Here is a 14036-nt window from a genome sequence, read left to right on the forward strand (position 1 = left end):
CGTTTGAAATGTGATCAATGAGAAATGTTCCCGAAAACATACGTCCTCTTGCTTCCATTGCACGGATCCTAATGATCTTTATTCCACCACAAAATGTCTTTATTTTAATATTAATATCACTTATGATATTTTACCATTTACAATATGCTAAAAAAGTTATTGCATATAATTTAAATAAACGGCAACATTCAATCTTAAATTAATCGTCAATACATTTTTTTAGAGCCAGAAAAAATAATTGTCATTTATTTTAAATAAATTCAATGAATGCAATTGTCAGTGGTTGAAAGAATCGAAAACTGTTGAGTATTGAACAGACACGCATAAAGCAATCGTAAAATAAATTGCCAATAAATTCGCTTAAAATAAATATTTACAAAATCGGCAAGTTTCGTGACGACATTTTAAAAAAAAACCGAATAAATATCTTTCTCTCGTGCGAATGAGCACAATTCTTGTTCAGATCAATAAAAATTATGAATGTCACTCCAGTTGGAACGCTTTTGTCAATGCGAATATCTCTCAGCGAAATAGAAGAGATGTTAGCGACAAGTTTAGAATGAGTTGCTGGGGGGAGGGGGGAGGGGAAGAGAAAACTGTTCAGACGCCATATTGTGACGTGCGTGGAGCTAATACTCTGTTGAATTCACAATTCGCAGACACGCCGCGAACTGGTAGCTTTGTAACCGCACAGCTAGAGAATGGAATTACGGAGGAATGGATGCTTTTCTATTCAGTTTGGGATTTCGCCGCTGATTTTTAGAACAAAGGAATGGATTCCTATTCTTTTTTTAATAATGTTTGAACCATAAGAATTTTTTTAAATTTAAACATTTCTTATTTATATTTGTTTTATATTTCTTTTTCAAGTTATAACGGATGCTGATTAGAGACCAGTATTTTAAAAAGGTAAGTGATATGTTTTCGTCTTTTTTTTTTTTTTTTTTCAGAGAGCTCAGAACAAAATTTTTCAATTTTTGAAATATTACCCTAAGATTTTCAAAACATTTTTATTGCATTCTTACATATAAAAAAATTTCAGCAAAATTCATTGGTAATTTAATAATTTTTTTTTCTTCCTTGAATGATGATTATTTGTAGGTGAAAACGTCTCACTCACTCTTTTATATTACTAATAGTAGGGGGAAAATGAAAATATTTTTTATCTTTTTTTAAATACATGTATTTGTTCCATACGATATTTTAAATATTCAACATCACTGGAAATGAAATTTTTGTTTCAAATCTAAATTTACATGAGTTTTCTTTAAAAATATGAAAAATATCAGTGCGATAATAACGCACGAGGCTTTCAAAAAAACTCATTAGCGATACATTTATGTAAAATTTTATCAATGTCTGGTTATACCATACAGGAGAAAGGTTTTAGAAATGTAGCTAAAATGAGATATTTTAAAAAGCGGATAGTATCATAAAATTTTAAGAATTTGAATATTAAGAAAATGCATACAATATACTTAAAGATTCTATATGAAATATCCCTAATATAAATAAAAAAAATGCATACAGTGAGTAAGCGAATAAAGTTATCTGAAACAGTTCTTGGCTTAATTAAAGAGAATGAGCATATGTTGGCATATTACAGGTCAAGTCCACAAACAACAACCAAATTTGGAAAAAATATACTTTGGAAGTCTGTGAATCTCCGAAAAGTTTCTTTGTAAATGTAAGTTAATGTAATCAGTAATTAGTAATTGTAAATGTAATTAATTATTTTTTGTAAATTTAATTAAAATTTTAATTTATAAAAAATTAATTAGTTATTTTTAAAAATATAATTAAAATTTTAATTCATTAAAAATTAATTAGTTATTTTTTAAAAATATAATTAAAATTTTAATTAATTAAAAATTTAGCTGGATTTTGAGGGTTTTTTTCCCCCATAACTCCTAAAATTGTTCCAGGAAGATTATTTTTACATCATCTTAAAAACTCGAAAAATTATCATTTTAATAACATGAATTTAACTGTCATGCTAATTTTTCATTAATAATGGAAATTTTAAAAAATTATTTTTGTCTAATTTTTAATAATAAATTACTCCGAACTTCAAGCTATTTTTATTTTTAATCGCATAATTTTCTTCCAATGTTGAAAGTTGAGGAAGAAATTGTTTAATATCTATGATGCTTACAAGGGAGATAAAAAAGCGAAGTTATAGCTCTGCGAATATTGGATGAAAGCTTTAAAGCGTCGCTTTATTACGGTGATTCATATTCAAGATGAGTAGAACAGGAGTAAGTCTATTAAAATAATACGGCTTTGTCACAATTTGATGCTTAAAAATACCTTGTCGGGGAAAATTGAATTCAAATAAGCTTCTTGGCGAACTTTTGACTGACGGCCAAGGGTGACTAGTCAAAAATAAAGTTGAACGAAATTACTTTTTGTCGATTCTCCCCATTTTCAACGCCAATTGCATTTTCAAATTTATAACTGAGGAACACGGATTTTCTAAAAAAGCCTAAATGTGATAGCCAAGAGAGAGTTTTAGAATAATTTATATTATTTCATTCATTTTGAAACACTCAATTGTACTTGAAATTCGTGCGCTGTTCTGGATTCTTCTCGATAATGTGAATTGTATTCACTTAAGTACGCATTCATTTTTTGAAATTTTTTTTAAATATCGAATCTACAATCGCGAAAAAGAATTAAATATAAAATCCAATACATGAAAAATATTCAAAAATACATTGCTTTTACAAGGAAATAAATCGTTTGAAAAACCGTTTCATATCCTTAGATTGTATTATCTGTTATTTACTTTCACCATTATTATGGAACGCATGAAACTCGCAGCATTTTATACATACATCTGTATATATCTATATCTATATCTATCTATCTTTCAATATTTATATAAATATATATATATACAAACACATTTTACTGCCTGTATTACATTTATTTTTGTATCTTCTGTTCAAAAAAAAAACAAAAACAAAAAAAAAACATTGATGAAAGCAGCATAACTTTGATCAAAGGAATGTATTTGTTGTGTTTAATACAATTTTTGACTTCTACTTGATTGTTGAAATTATTTTGAATAGTTCGTTACGATATGGTTTTATAATCGTTTTGAAATGATACAGAGTTGGATATAAATTTAAATATTTTGTTAACTAATTACTACAGTGATTACAGAAGATTTTAATTACTACCGTAAAAATATGATTTATCCAAAAATGAGCTAAAAACGGGTCATAAAAAAAGTATAGCAGGAGAAAAAGACAATTTTTAAATTAAAAATGTTTAGCAAAAATAACTTCAAAAATTTTTTAATAAAAATTACAGTATTGATAAACAAAGAGCAAGTAGCTTTAATAAATGATGAGTAGTAAATTTTTTATAATTATAGAATGATAAAATTTATAAATAAATAATTTATATGTATAAATAATATTCACAACATTCTAAGCATAATAATGAAAATATGCTATAAAGCTTCAAAATACTTCATAATATGCACTTAAGTAAATAAGATTAAATCAATCAAGCATTCAATTTAATTTATCCAAGTGAGTTTTCCTTTGTTTTTCTTTGATTGAATTCATTTTGCATTAAGAAAGCATGTCAAAGAAATTCCTATCGAATTCTCATTGTAAAACCACTGAAAGGATTTTTTTAAATTTTTTTTTGCACTTCTACTCTTGTATCGCGATGTAAACAGACGTTAGTTTCATCATCGTTTCTTGTACATAAAATGCCTCTCATAATGGAATAAATCGAAGTTTTTCAGAAGTTTCTTTAAATTCGATGAATGGACATCCTCGCTATTAGAAGTGCAATATTTATTTGAGAATGAATACAATAGAAAAATCCATTTATAAAATGGGGCTGACGCAGAGTACATGCCATTGAAAATAAATGTGCAATATTATACATACTGAAGATGTAGATTTACGAGGTTCAACTGAAATAGAAATGCATCCTTTCCCGTGCTAAAATCTATTTGTATAGTAATAAGTTTTATTATTATGACAAGCAATTGCAATTTATTTTTTCTCTAATTATTTTTTTTGATAAAGAGTACAAGCATTGAACTTGGCTAGATTTCATGAATTTTGATAGGTTCTGATTTATGCGCCAAGTACGACGACATAACTGACTTTAAAGATATATCGTAAGGAGAGTGGATTTATATTGCCCTTAACTTTAATGGAAACGTAATGACACAAGAATTTAGTTTGAATAGACAGCTAAGTAAAACCTGGTATTTAAATAAATTTAATTTTCATTTTATTACATGTTTTTTATGAATTTTGAAAATTCAAAGTTATTTTTAGTGAAATTTATTTGTTTCCCTCTCCCGAATAAGCGCAATAGAAAGATATCAAAGCGGATTTAAAGAGGTGTCCCACATGCCGGAAATTGGTTTTGAAATCACTCAGAGAATGAAGTTTTGAATGATTTCTCTCTTTTTTTTTTAAGCTTTTGTTTCACAAACGGGTCTATTTAATTGTACAAGTGGATACGGTTACAGCTCAAGCGACATCAAAATGATTCATTTGAGGTAAATTTTTTTTTCTTTTATGAAAATGTGTTTTGTTTATTTACTACGACTCCCTACGATATATATATATATATATATATATATATATATATATATATATATATATATATATATATATATATATATATATATATATATATATATATATATATATATATATATATATATATATCACCCTATTTATTCCATCCCGGGAGGAATAATTTATGCACAAGCAAGAAGCGATGACATACGTCAATCCACGACACAAGAGATGAGCAAAAGAGCGAAAGAGACAAATATTTTCTCCAGTGATTTTATACTTTGAGATTCTGATAGAGATTTCTTTGACACGTGTCGATTTAGGTGAGGGAATTTAGGCATCTCTAAAAGAATGTTGCAAAGCATTAAGGATATTTATCCCTTCACTAGGAGAATGGGAACTTGCTGATTAAAGCAATTATACAGAATTCGTGTAGGATAAATTAAATAAAAAAGGCGGAGTTGGATCAGGAAATAATAGAGAATTTTACAATGAAGTGGTTAAATTAAATTAATATGGATAAAAATTAGGAAATTAATTAAGATCTAAATTAGATTAAGAAATATCATTACACACACACACATTTAATGAAGCTCTCTGAACCATTAGTTTGACGCCTTATTTACATCCGACCGTTGCCGTTCGACAATAAGTAATAAGAGCGATTTCTGTGCCACGTTCGTCAGTTTTTTCTTATATACTTAGCTTCTTATAACTAAGTGAATCTGAACAATTAATCATACGTGACAAACTATTAATATTATCCTAATACTTTTAATACTTATACCTAATACTTATTCCTTACTTATATACTAATAGATTTCTTACTTTCTTTTAGTACAAATTTAATAATTTAGCAAAAAAAAAAAAAAAAAAAAAAAAAAAGAAGACATTTCTTTAGTCCGCTTGCCTGCCTGCCTCTCTTGCCAAACAGCTGCCAGTTGGAAATATGCCATCGAGGATCACATAAAGCAAACTGAATTCTTTTCACTTCGTTTTCGCCCAAGTGAATGAGTCTTTTCGGTAACGCTTCTTCAAGACCATGACAGTATTTAAAAAAAAAACTTTGTAATCATTAAAGTGTGTGTATCACATGTAGGTGAACTGCAATCGTTCTCAGGAATAGAGCTTCTCCCCTCGTTTCGTTTGTAAACAAAGATAATCTTATCCCTTCGATCGATTCGGTCTGGAACTGGATCTACCAACTTTTGTATCAAGATAAATATTCGAATTTATTTTTAAAGCGTTTTGTGTTTTTTCAGTTTTAGCATTCTTAATCGATTATTGATAATAACCCAAGCAGCAAAAGATCGTTGGCCAAGCATCGCCCCACGGAACGAGCGAGATTGGGGCGAGATCGGAGGCGATCTCGCCCCGACATTGGTCATGTCCCCCGGCGGTACGCCGCGCGATGGTCGCCCCGACTTGTTTTCGACGAATTTGCCGACTTGTTATTATCACGGGCGACGTTATACCAAGCATTTCACGACCTGTTTTATCAATGGGCGACCCAATACCAATCATTTCCCGATGTGTTTTAACAATCGGCGACCCAATACCAATCATTTCCCCATGTATTTTAGCAATGGGCAACCAAATGCCAATCAATAGGCAATTTATTTCTGAACACTTGCTGGTGTCAAATTGAAATATTAGTTTAATGGTTATTCAATTTTCTCAAACTCTAGAAACTAGTGTCATAATATTTAAAACTATCATACTTTCAAAATTTTGTCAAAAGCCTGAAAATACGAGATATTTTGAATAGTTTCCTTTTCTTTTTTACCTATTAATAATAGTGTTTGTTATTTATTTTGATAAATTTAAAATTCCATAAAATACTTGTTTTCAATAAAAATTCATGGAAAATGTCATTCTAACAATTCTTTCAACTTTTTTTTAACTATTATTATAGCATAGATTTTACCACAATTTTACCCTATAAAATGTTTAAATGACATTTTTTTACTGTTCTTTAAAAAAAATAAACAAATGTTAAAATTATCTGAAATAATTTTAAATTTGATCCCCTGAACATCTATCTACATATAAGATTTATTTCCTTCATTGATATTTCCTATTTATTTTCATTGTTTAATGCATGGGAAGAAATGTTGACATAATCATAGTTTCAATTATATAATTAATCAGTATGATTTTAACTGATATTAGAAATTTAAAAGTAGATGTATTATATATATTGCCTATATCATTTGTTTTTAAAAGCTATTTTATAAAAATTCGAAACAGAAAAATATATAATTCCTATTAAAAAAAAATATATATATATATTTTTTTTTACTATACACACTTTTATATTGCTTAATGTGAGCAATAAACAAATAATTCCTAAAGAATAATGAATAAAACACAAATTCCTATTTTAACACCCTAAAATTTAATGCATTGGTTAAAAATAGTTTCAAACACTAAATTATATAATTCCTATTATATGTTTCTTCAATAGAAAATATTTTACAAGCACAAATTAATAAGTTACTTCAAATTTCTAATATTTTCATAATTTATGTTTAGTGAGGTTTAGATTCGTAGCAAAATAACAAAATTTGATCAATGTTAAACCCCGAATATTTCACAAATATGTTTCATAAAAATTCCATATACAAAAATGTAACGCTTCTTTCAATTTTACTGATTCTATTTACTATTGATTTTACAAGATTACTTCATGAAGAAATTTTATACCTCATTATAAATTTTAGTGTTAGCTAATGTCCAATAGATAACATTTTACAAGCACAAAATAATAATTTACTTCAAATTTCTAATATTTTTTTTGTTATCTATGTTTAGTTTGGTTTTATGGCACAAGAATTAAATTTGATCTTTGATTAACACTGAATATTTCTCAAAAATTCCATACACAAAAATGCAGCACTTCTTTCAATTCTACAAAATTCCTTATATTTACTATTAACATGTAAAGTTTCTTCAAGTTGTAGAAATTTTACACATTATAAATGTTAGTGTAGGTTGATGTCCAACATACAACATTTTACAAGAACAAATTAATAATTTACTTCAAATTTCTAATATTTTCTTGATCTATATTTAGTTGTTTGGTTTTGTAGCACAAGAACCAAATTTAATTAATGATTAACACTGAATATTTCACAAAAATTCCATACCCAAACATGGAACACTTCTTCCCATTATAGGAAATTTTATTTACTATTAATTTACAGAGTTACTTCATATTGCATTAATTTTAAACCTCATTATAAATGTTAGTGTTAGCTAATATTCAATAAGCAACAATTTACAAGCACAAACTTACTTCTTATTTAATAACTTACTTCAAATTTCTAATATTTTCATAATTTATGTTTAGTGAGGTTTAGATTTGTGGCAAAATAACCAAATTTGATCTATGATTAACTCTGAATATTTGAAAAATATGTTTCACAAAAATTCCATGCACAAAAATACAACACTTCTTTTACTTATACGAAATCTTATTATTAACTTACAAAGTTACTTTATTATTATTAACTTACAAAGTTACTTTATGGTGTAGAAATTTTATACCTCATTACAAATGTTAGTGTTAGCTAATGTCCAATTGATAACATTTTACAAGCACAAATTAACAATTTACTTCAAATTTCTAATTTTTTTAAAAATCTATGATTAGTTTGGTTTTGTTTCATGGCACAAGAACCAAATTTAATCTATGATTAACTCTGAATATTTTACAAAAACTCCATACCTAAAAATGTAAACACTACTTTCAATTATACAAAATTTCTTTAGACAAATATTTTTTTAATTATTATTTCCCCCTCTTTATTTTTAGGAGAAAAGAAAAACAACTATGCAAAACAATTTATTTACAAAGACCTTCATTAAATAATATTTTAGAAATACAAAGTAAAATAATAATTTACTTGAAATTTTTTACTGAATTTTCTGTAATGACTTATACACCCAAGCAAAATCCTGAAACTATGACTTATAATTTAGAAGAACAAATAATATTGACACAAAGTAATTTATAAAAAATTTATTTAAACTTTATTTATTATGTAATACTTGAAGAGTTTGAAATTTCTAAAAATCCACAGACATTTATATAAATATTCTATATATGTATAACTGAATCTTCAGCTACATATAAAAAATTATACATTTATTTATACATTTCATTTTTCCTTTTTGCTGAACCTAGAAAACAATTATAATAGTAATTGAGATTTCGCTTCATTTAAAAGTACAAATAAAACATTTGTTGACAAGTGGACATGAGTAATTAACAAGCAAAAGTCTTATAGAACTTCATAAGCATAATATTTTTGTTCTGATACTGGACTGTGTAAGCAAACTTTATAATAACGTTTAGGATAATAAAGAAAAAAAAAAAAACTCAAACTAATGGAAGTAAAATTTATGTTACTGTTATATGAAATGCGAAATACTTTGAAACTATTCATATAAGAGAACTCAAAAGTGCCTGCATAATCTCAAGTTTTAAAGTTTTTTTTTTTTTTTTTGAAGTTTAAAATAAATACATTCTGCTGAACTTTTTTTTAGCCTCATGTCAAAATAAAAATAATTACACAAATGTTATTTCAATACCAAAATATAAAAATGTTATTTAATACTTTATTAAACTTCTTTCATAGAAAAATTGTAAATGAAAAGGAAAATTAACTAAGCTAAATAGAATTAAAATCACTTGAATTGTCAGTCTGAAAAAATAATGAGGTTGCCATTAAAAAATTTTATTCAAATTATATAGAAAAATAAAATTTGTACAAAACAAAATTTATGCCTTTCTAATTAAGGCAAATAAGTTTTCAGATAAAAAAATCAGAAATTAAAATTTACCTACTTGTCATTCAAGCCTATCACATTGCAACATTTTGAAGTTTTACTACATTTTTCACGAAAAGACATTACATATTTTGGCACTTAAACACATACATCTGATAAATCCTTGATTGCTTCCACTGCTCTGAGTAATTGCAACTGACCAGAGAGAAATTTTCTGATTTGGAATATCTTCAATTCTAAACAAGTTCTTAGGATATAAAGTGAATTGGGACATATAATTGTTTTAAATTTCCTTCTGATGTTCCAAGTAGGTTGAAACCATAGTCCGTCACATTAATTATAACTTCCAATATTTTGCTCTTTCTTGAAGTCAGGAATAGAAACTTGCACAGTAGTTTCCAAAAAAATATTGAGAAATTTTTTTTTTGTTTATATTTATAGATCAATTTTAAAATTTATTTTATCTTTAATTGCATTTTCAGTTTTGAAACAAAGGTTGCACAAAATTTTTATTTCATTGAATGAGAGATGTATTTCATACTTTGCCAGGTTGTCATTTGGCATTCTATAGAATGCTTAGAAAATGTATGAAATACAAATTGTTTCATACATTACTGGCTTGTTTTAGGCATTATATACAATGCTTGGGCATTCTATAGAATACTGGATTTCATATTTTGCTGGTAATACATATAAAGAATTATACATATACTTTTCTTCAAGTTCACTCTTCTTTTTGCAGATTTGATGAACCTAAAAAACATATTCCTTAATTAGAATAATGATTGAGCTTTCACTTCTTTTAAAAGTACAAATAAAATATTTGTTGACAATTGGAGATATGTAATTAAGGAGTAAAATAGATATATAGAACTTCATAAGCTTGATAATGTTTTCAATCTGATAAAACTATATAGGCAAATATTATAATAATGTTTAGGACAATAGAGAAAAATAATATAAACTAATGGGTGTAAAATTTATGTTACTATTTTATGAAAGGTGAAATAATTATAAACTATTCACATAAGAGTATTCAAACATAACTACATAATTGCAAGTTTTAAAGATTTTTTTTTTTTGAAATTTACAATAAATATATTCTGCTAATCTATTTTTTTAGCTTTATGTCGAAATAAAAATAATAACACAAATGTTATTGCAAAACCAAAACATAAGAACGTAATTTAATATTTTTTTTTTAACTTTTTTCATTAGAAATTGTTGTTAACAAAAGGAAAGGCATTGTAAATGAAATGGAAAAATATCTGCAATAATTTAAGAACAGACACACACACACACAAAAAAAAGATAGGAAATAAAATCACTTGCAAAGAATACAAACAAGAAAAGAAATGATAACCGTAGCTTACGCCTAACGCTAATAATATCACGTGCAACTCCATGTTAAGCAACGAGTTCGAACGGCTTCAACAAAAATAATCTTTTTTATTCACTATTTAGAATAAATAATATATTATTTACAAATATATAATAATAAAAACTTTACACTTACCAAGTTTCTTGAAATGACAGTATGCGTTGCTGGTTGAATTTCAAAATCCAATACACGCCAGGTGATTCATGGGAAATTTCTAAAATATGTTCGCATAGCGCCACCTAGGAAAAGCAACTTTCCCGACATCGAGGCGACTATGGGCCGATTGCTTTGAGCCGGTCTTTTTCACTAAGTCGCCGTAGGAGTTCGCCCCGATGAAAAAGCGATCTTCAGAGGCGACAGAAAAAAATATGGTCAAAATCCGATGTCGCGCCAATGCAAAGGTGACATTGGCAAAATACGGGCGGCGTATATCAGATGGCTGCGATGCTTGGCCAATCGTTTAGCGACTTTTCTTGCTGCTTGGGAAACCGGTTATTATTCCGAATGTTTGACTTTAACGTGACGTTTCACATTTACATGATTAAAGAGATCAGCAAGAATTATTACAATTATGCTCATCATATCTGATGATAAAGATGACCGTGTGTGCCTATCTTTCTATTCCTCTTTCTCTGTGTGAATGTTGGCGATTTGAAATGCAGCTACCAAATTTGGCACACATATACTCTGGAAAGTTGGAATATGGAATTCTGAGCGATTTTTGGAAATTTCCATTAATGAATTAAACAAATTTTTGTTTATTTTCCTCGATAAATTCCGGAAATATTGCACAAAAATAAATTTCATACTGTTTTAAAAAATATTTTTATATTGATACTAATTTAATTTTCTTTCAAATCTTTTCTGAATTTGACAATGTATTGAAAATATTTTTATGCTCAATTTCGGACACTGTTGCCCTGACATTCAAACCGTTTTCGTTGTTTTATCAAATATTTAATTTCCTGTTGTTGTTACTTAAGGCACTTGCTATAGATAAGCCCACTGATGAAGCCAGCGATTTTAAGCCGAGTTTGTGCAATAGCTTCTGAGAGTAAATGCTCCTGAGCACCCGAGGGCAGAAGTCTGACTTCTAGCTCATATGAGGATGACACTCACACACTCGCTTGCACAATATCTTTTGAAAGGGGGAGTTCTTTTACACATCTCAGAGATAGAACCCAAGGTAAAGAACAACCTTGCCGGAACCAGGATTCGAACCTGGGGTGCCCAGATCATGGGAAGACGCGTTATCCCTTTACCAGGACGCCAGCCCTGATTTTCTTTTATTGTTCAGAAATAAAGAGTAGAGATTCGGTTTAAAATCTATATACTTAGAAATATTTCGTATCTATAATATTTCGGAACGATGCTTTTAATATTTTTATCACAATTTTAGTTAACTGAAAATAACACCCGAAAATATTTGTTCCGACCTGTCACTGTGCTGCCATCTTGCGGCAAAGGGAAAAACACTTCAGTGTATCGTATAGCGTTAGCGAGTGTGTGTGCGGTAGCAAGGCAGCGCCTGCTAAGCAATGATGACCAGAATAAAGGAAAAAAAAAAGAGTCGAAAATTATTCTTGTGTTGTGATTTTTTAATAATGTGAGAGCAATCGACATAAATTTAGTGCATGTGTATTCATATGGTCCGTCTCGGAGGAGTGGAAATAGCGATCAGCGATGGATTACGTTTTTTTTTTGTGTGTGTGAAAATATGCGAAGTGGATTAGCGTAGGCTTAGGAAACGAGTTGCAGCTTGAGTGGTGTTTTCTGTTTCTGTTCTCTGTGTTTTCGCGTATTCTCTCGTCCCAATTCTCAAGGATAATTATTGTGGGTAAGTGTTCAATTACTTAAATTTTCATTATGTCTTTGTCTAGTTTGAAGAAAGACGAATTAAAGAGTTTGTGTACAGAACTAGATATTCAATTTGCATCTTCCGCTAAAGTTGTAGATTTGATAAGTATAATTGAGAATAGTTACATTTATAAGCAAAAAATTGAGGTTGTGAAAAATTTAATTAAAGAGATTTCAGACGAAAGAAGTAAAAATTCGGATCAAGCCGAAAACGAAAGGCGTTCATTAGAACAAAAATTGGAGATTGAAAGGCTTTCGCTTTTGCGTGTAGAGAAAGAAATAGAGCTTTTAAAGCTCAAATCCTCATCGTGTGAGCTTAGCGATAATGAACAGAGTTTTAGTTTAGAGAATTTAATTAAGAGTATCAAAGTTTTGACGATTCCTGTTCCCAAAAATGCTGAATGTTTTAATCTCTTTTTCAATTCGCCCGAAAAAGCTTTCAAAACAAAAGTAGTTAGTGATAAATTTAAAGCGGAAATTTTATTAAATCTATTAGGGGATAGAATTGGCAATTTAATGGATTATATCAAAGAAGAAGAGTTGAGTGACTATGAAAAAATTAAATCTATTGTCTTAAAACAATTTCAACCAACTTATCAAGAATGTCTAAAACAATTTAAAAGTGCAGTAAAATTGCCAACAGAAAATTATGTGCAATTTGCTTCAAGAGTTAGATCTGTTTTTGAGTATTACATTCAACTTAGTAATGTGAATGATTTTTCTAAATTGTGTGAGTTAATGGTTTCTGATCAGATTTTTAGCACTCTTCCTCAAGATTTAAAAAGTCATATCAGTATTAAACAAGGAGAATCTGTTTTTAATGTGCAGGAATTAAGTAGAGAATGTGATTTATTTGTGGCTTCTAAAACCGAAACCAAAACCAAAACTGAGTGCGGTTCGTTTTCCCGCGCATTCGTTACGAATAGAAATGAGCAAAGGAATTTCGGTAAAGGAAATTTTGAGAATCGTAATAGAAATGTTTCTAAAGTGTTCTTATCGAATACTAATTCTAAATGCGTTATGTGCCAGAACAACCACTCAATATTTAAATGTCAGGAATTTCAAAAACTTTCTGTTAGTGATAGAGTTGCATTTGTGAAATCCCAAAACTTATGTTTTAAAGGCCTCTCATCAATATGCAATGTGAAAAAGTGTTCTGCAAGAAATTGCTTTTGTAATAAACCTCATAATAGGTTACTTCATTATCCCAGGGAGTTTGATCATTTCAGTGGGAGTGGTAAAAGCGAAACTAGTACCATAGTTAATAAAGGGGAAAGTTCAACTTTAAACCCGGAAGTTAATTCCTTTTATCCAACTTCTTGCGCAATTAGTTGCGACAATGAATAGTTGAATGTGCAATCGACATTTTCAGCTACGAGTACGGTTGAAAATAAACAAATGAGAACTGTATTGTTAAGCACGGCTAAATTTTATATTCGAGATAA

General features: G+C 28.4%; 1 protein-coding gene across 1 annotated transcript in view; it reads left to right on the forward strand.

The window, feature by feature from the left end:
- The first annotated feature begins 653 nt into the window (after nt 1-653).
- LOC129988377 (uncharacterized) overlaps nt 654-14036 on the forward strand; it is a 60009-nt gene continuing 46626 nt past the window's right edge. Inside the window, exon 1 of the mRNA XM_056096594.1 lies at nt 654-909. The gene's annotated coding sequence lies outside the window, so the exon portion shown is untranslated. The remainder of the gene's footprint in view (nt 910-14036) is intronic.

Source organism: Argiope bruennichi, chromosome 10, assembly GCF_947563725.1.
Source record: "Argiope bruennichi chromosome 10, qqArgBrue1.1, whole genome shotgun sequence".
Taxonomy (NCBI): Eukaryota; Metazoa; Arthropoda; class Arachnida; order Araneae; family Araneidae; genus Argiope; species Argiope bruennichi.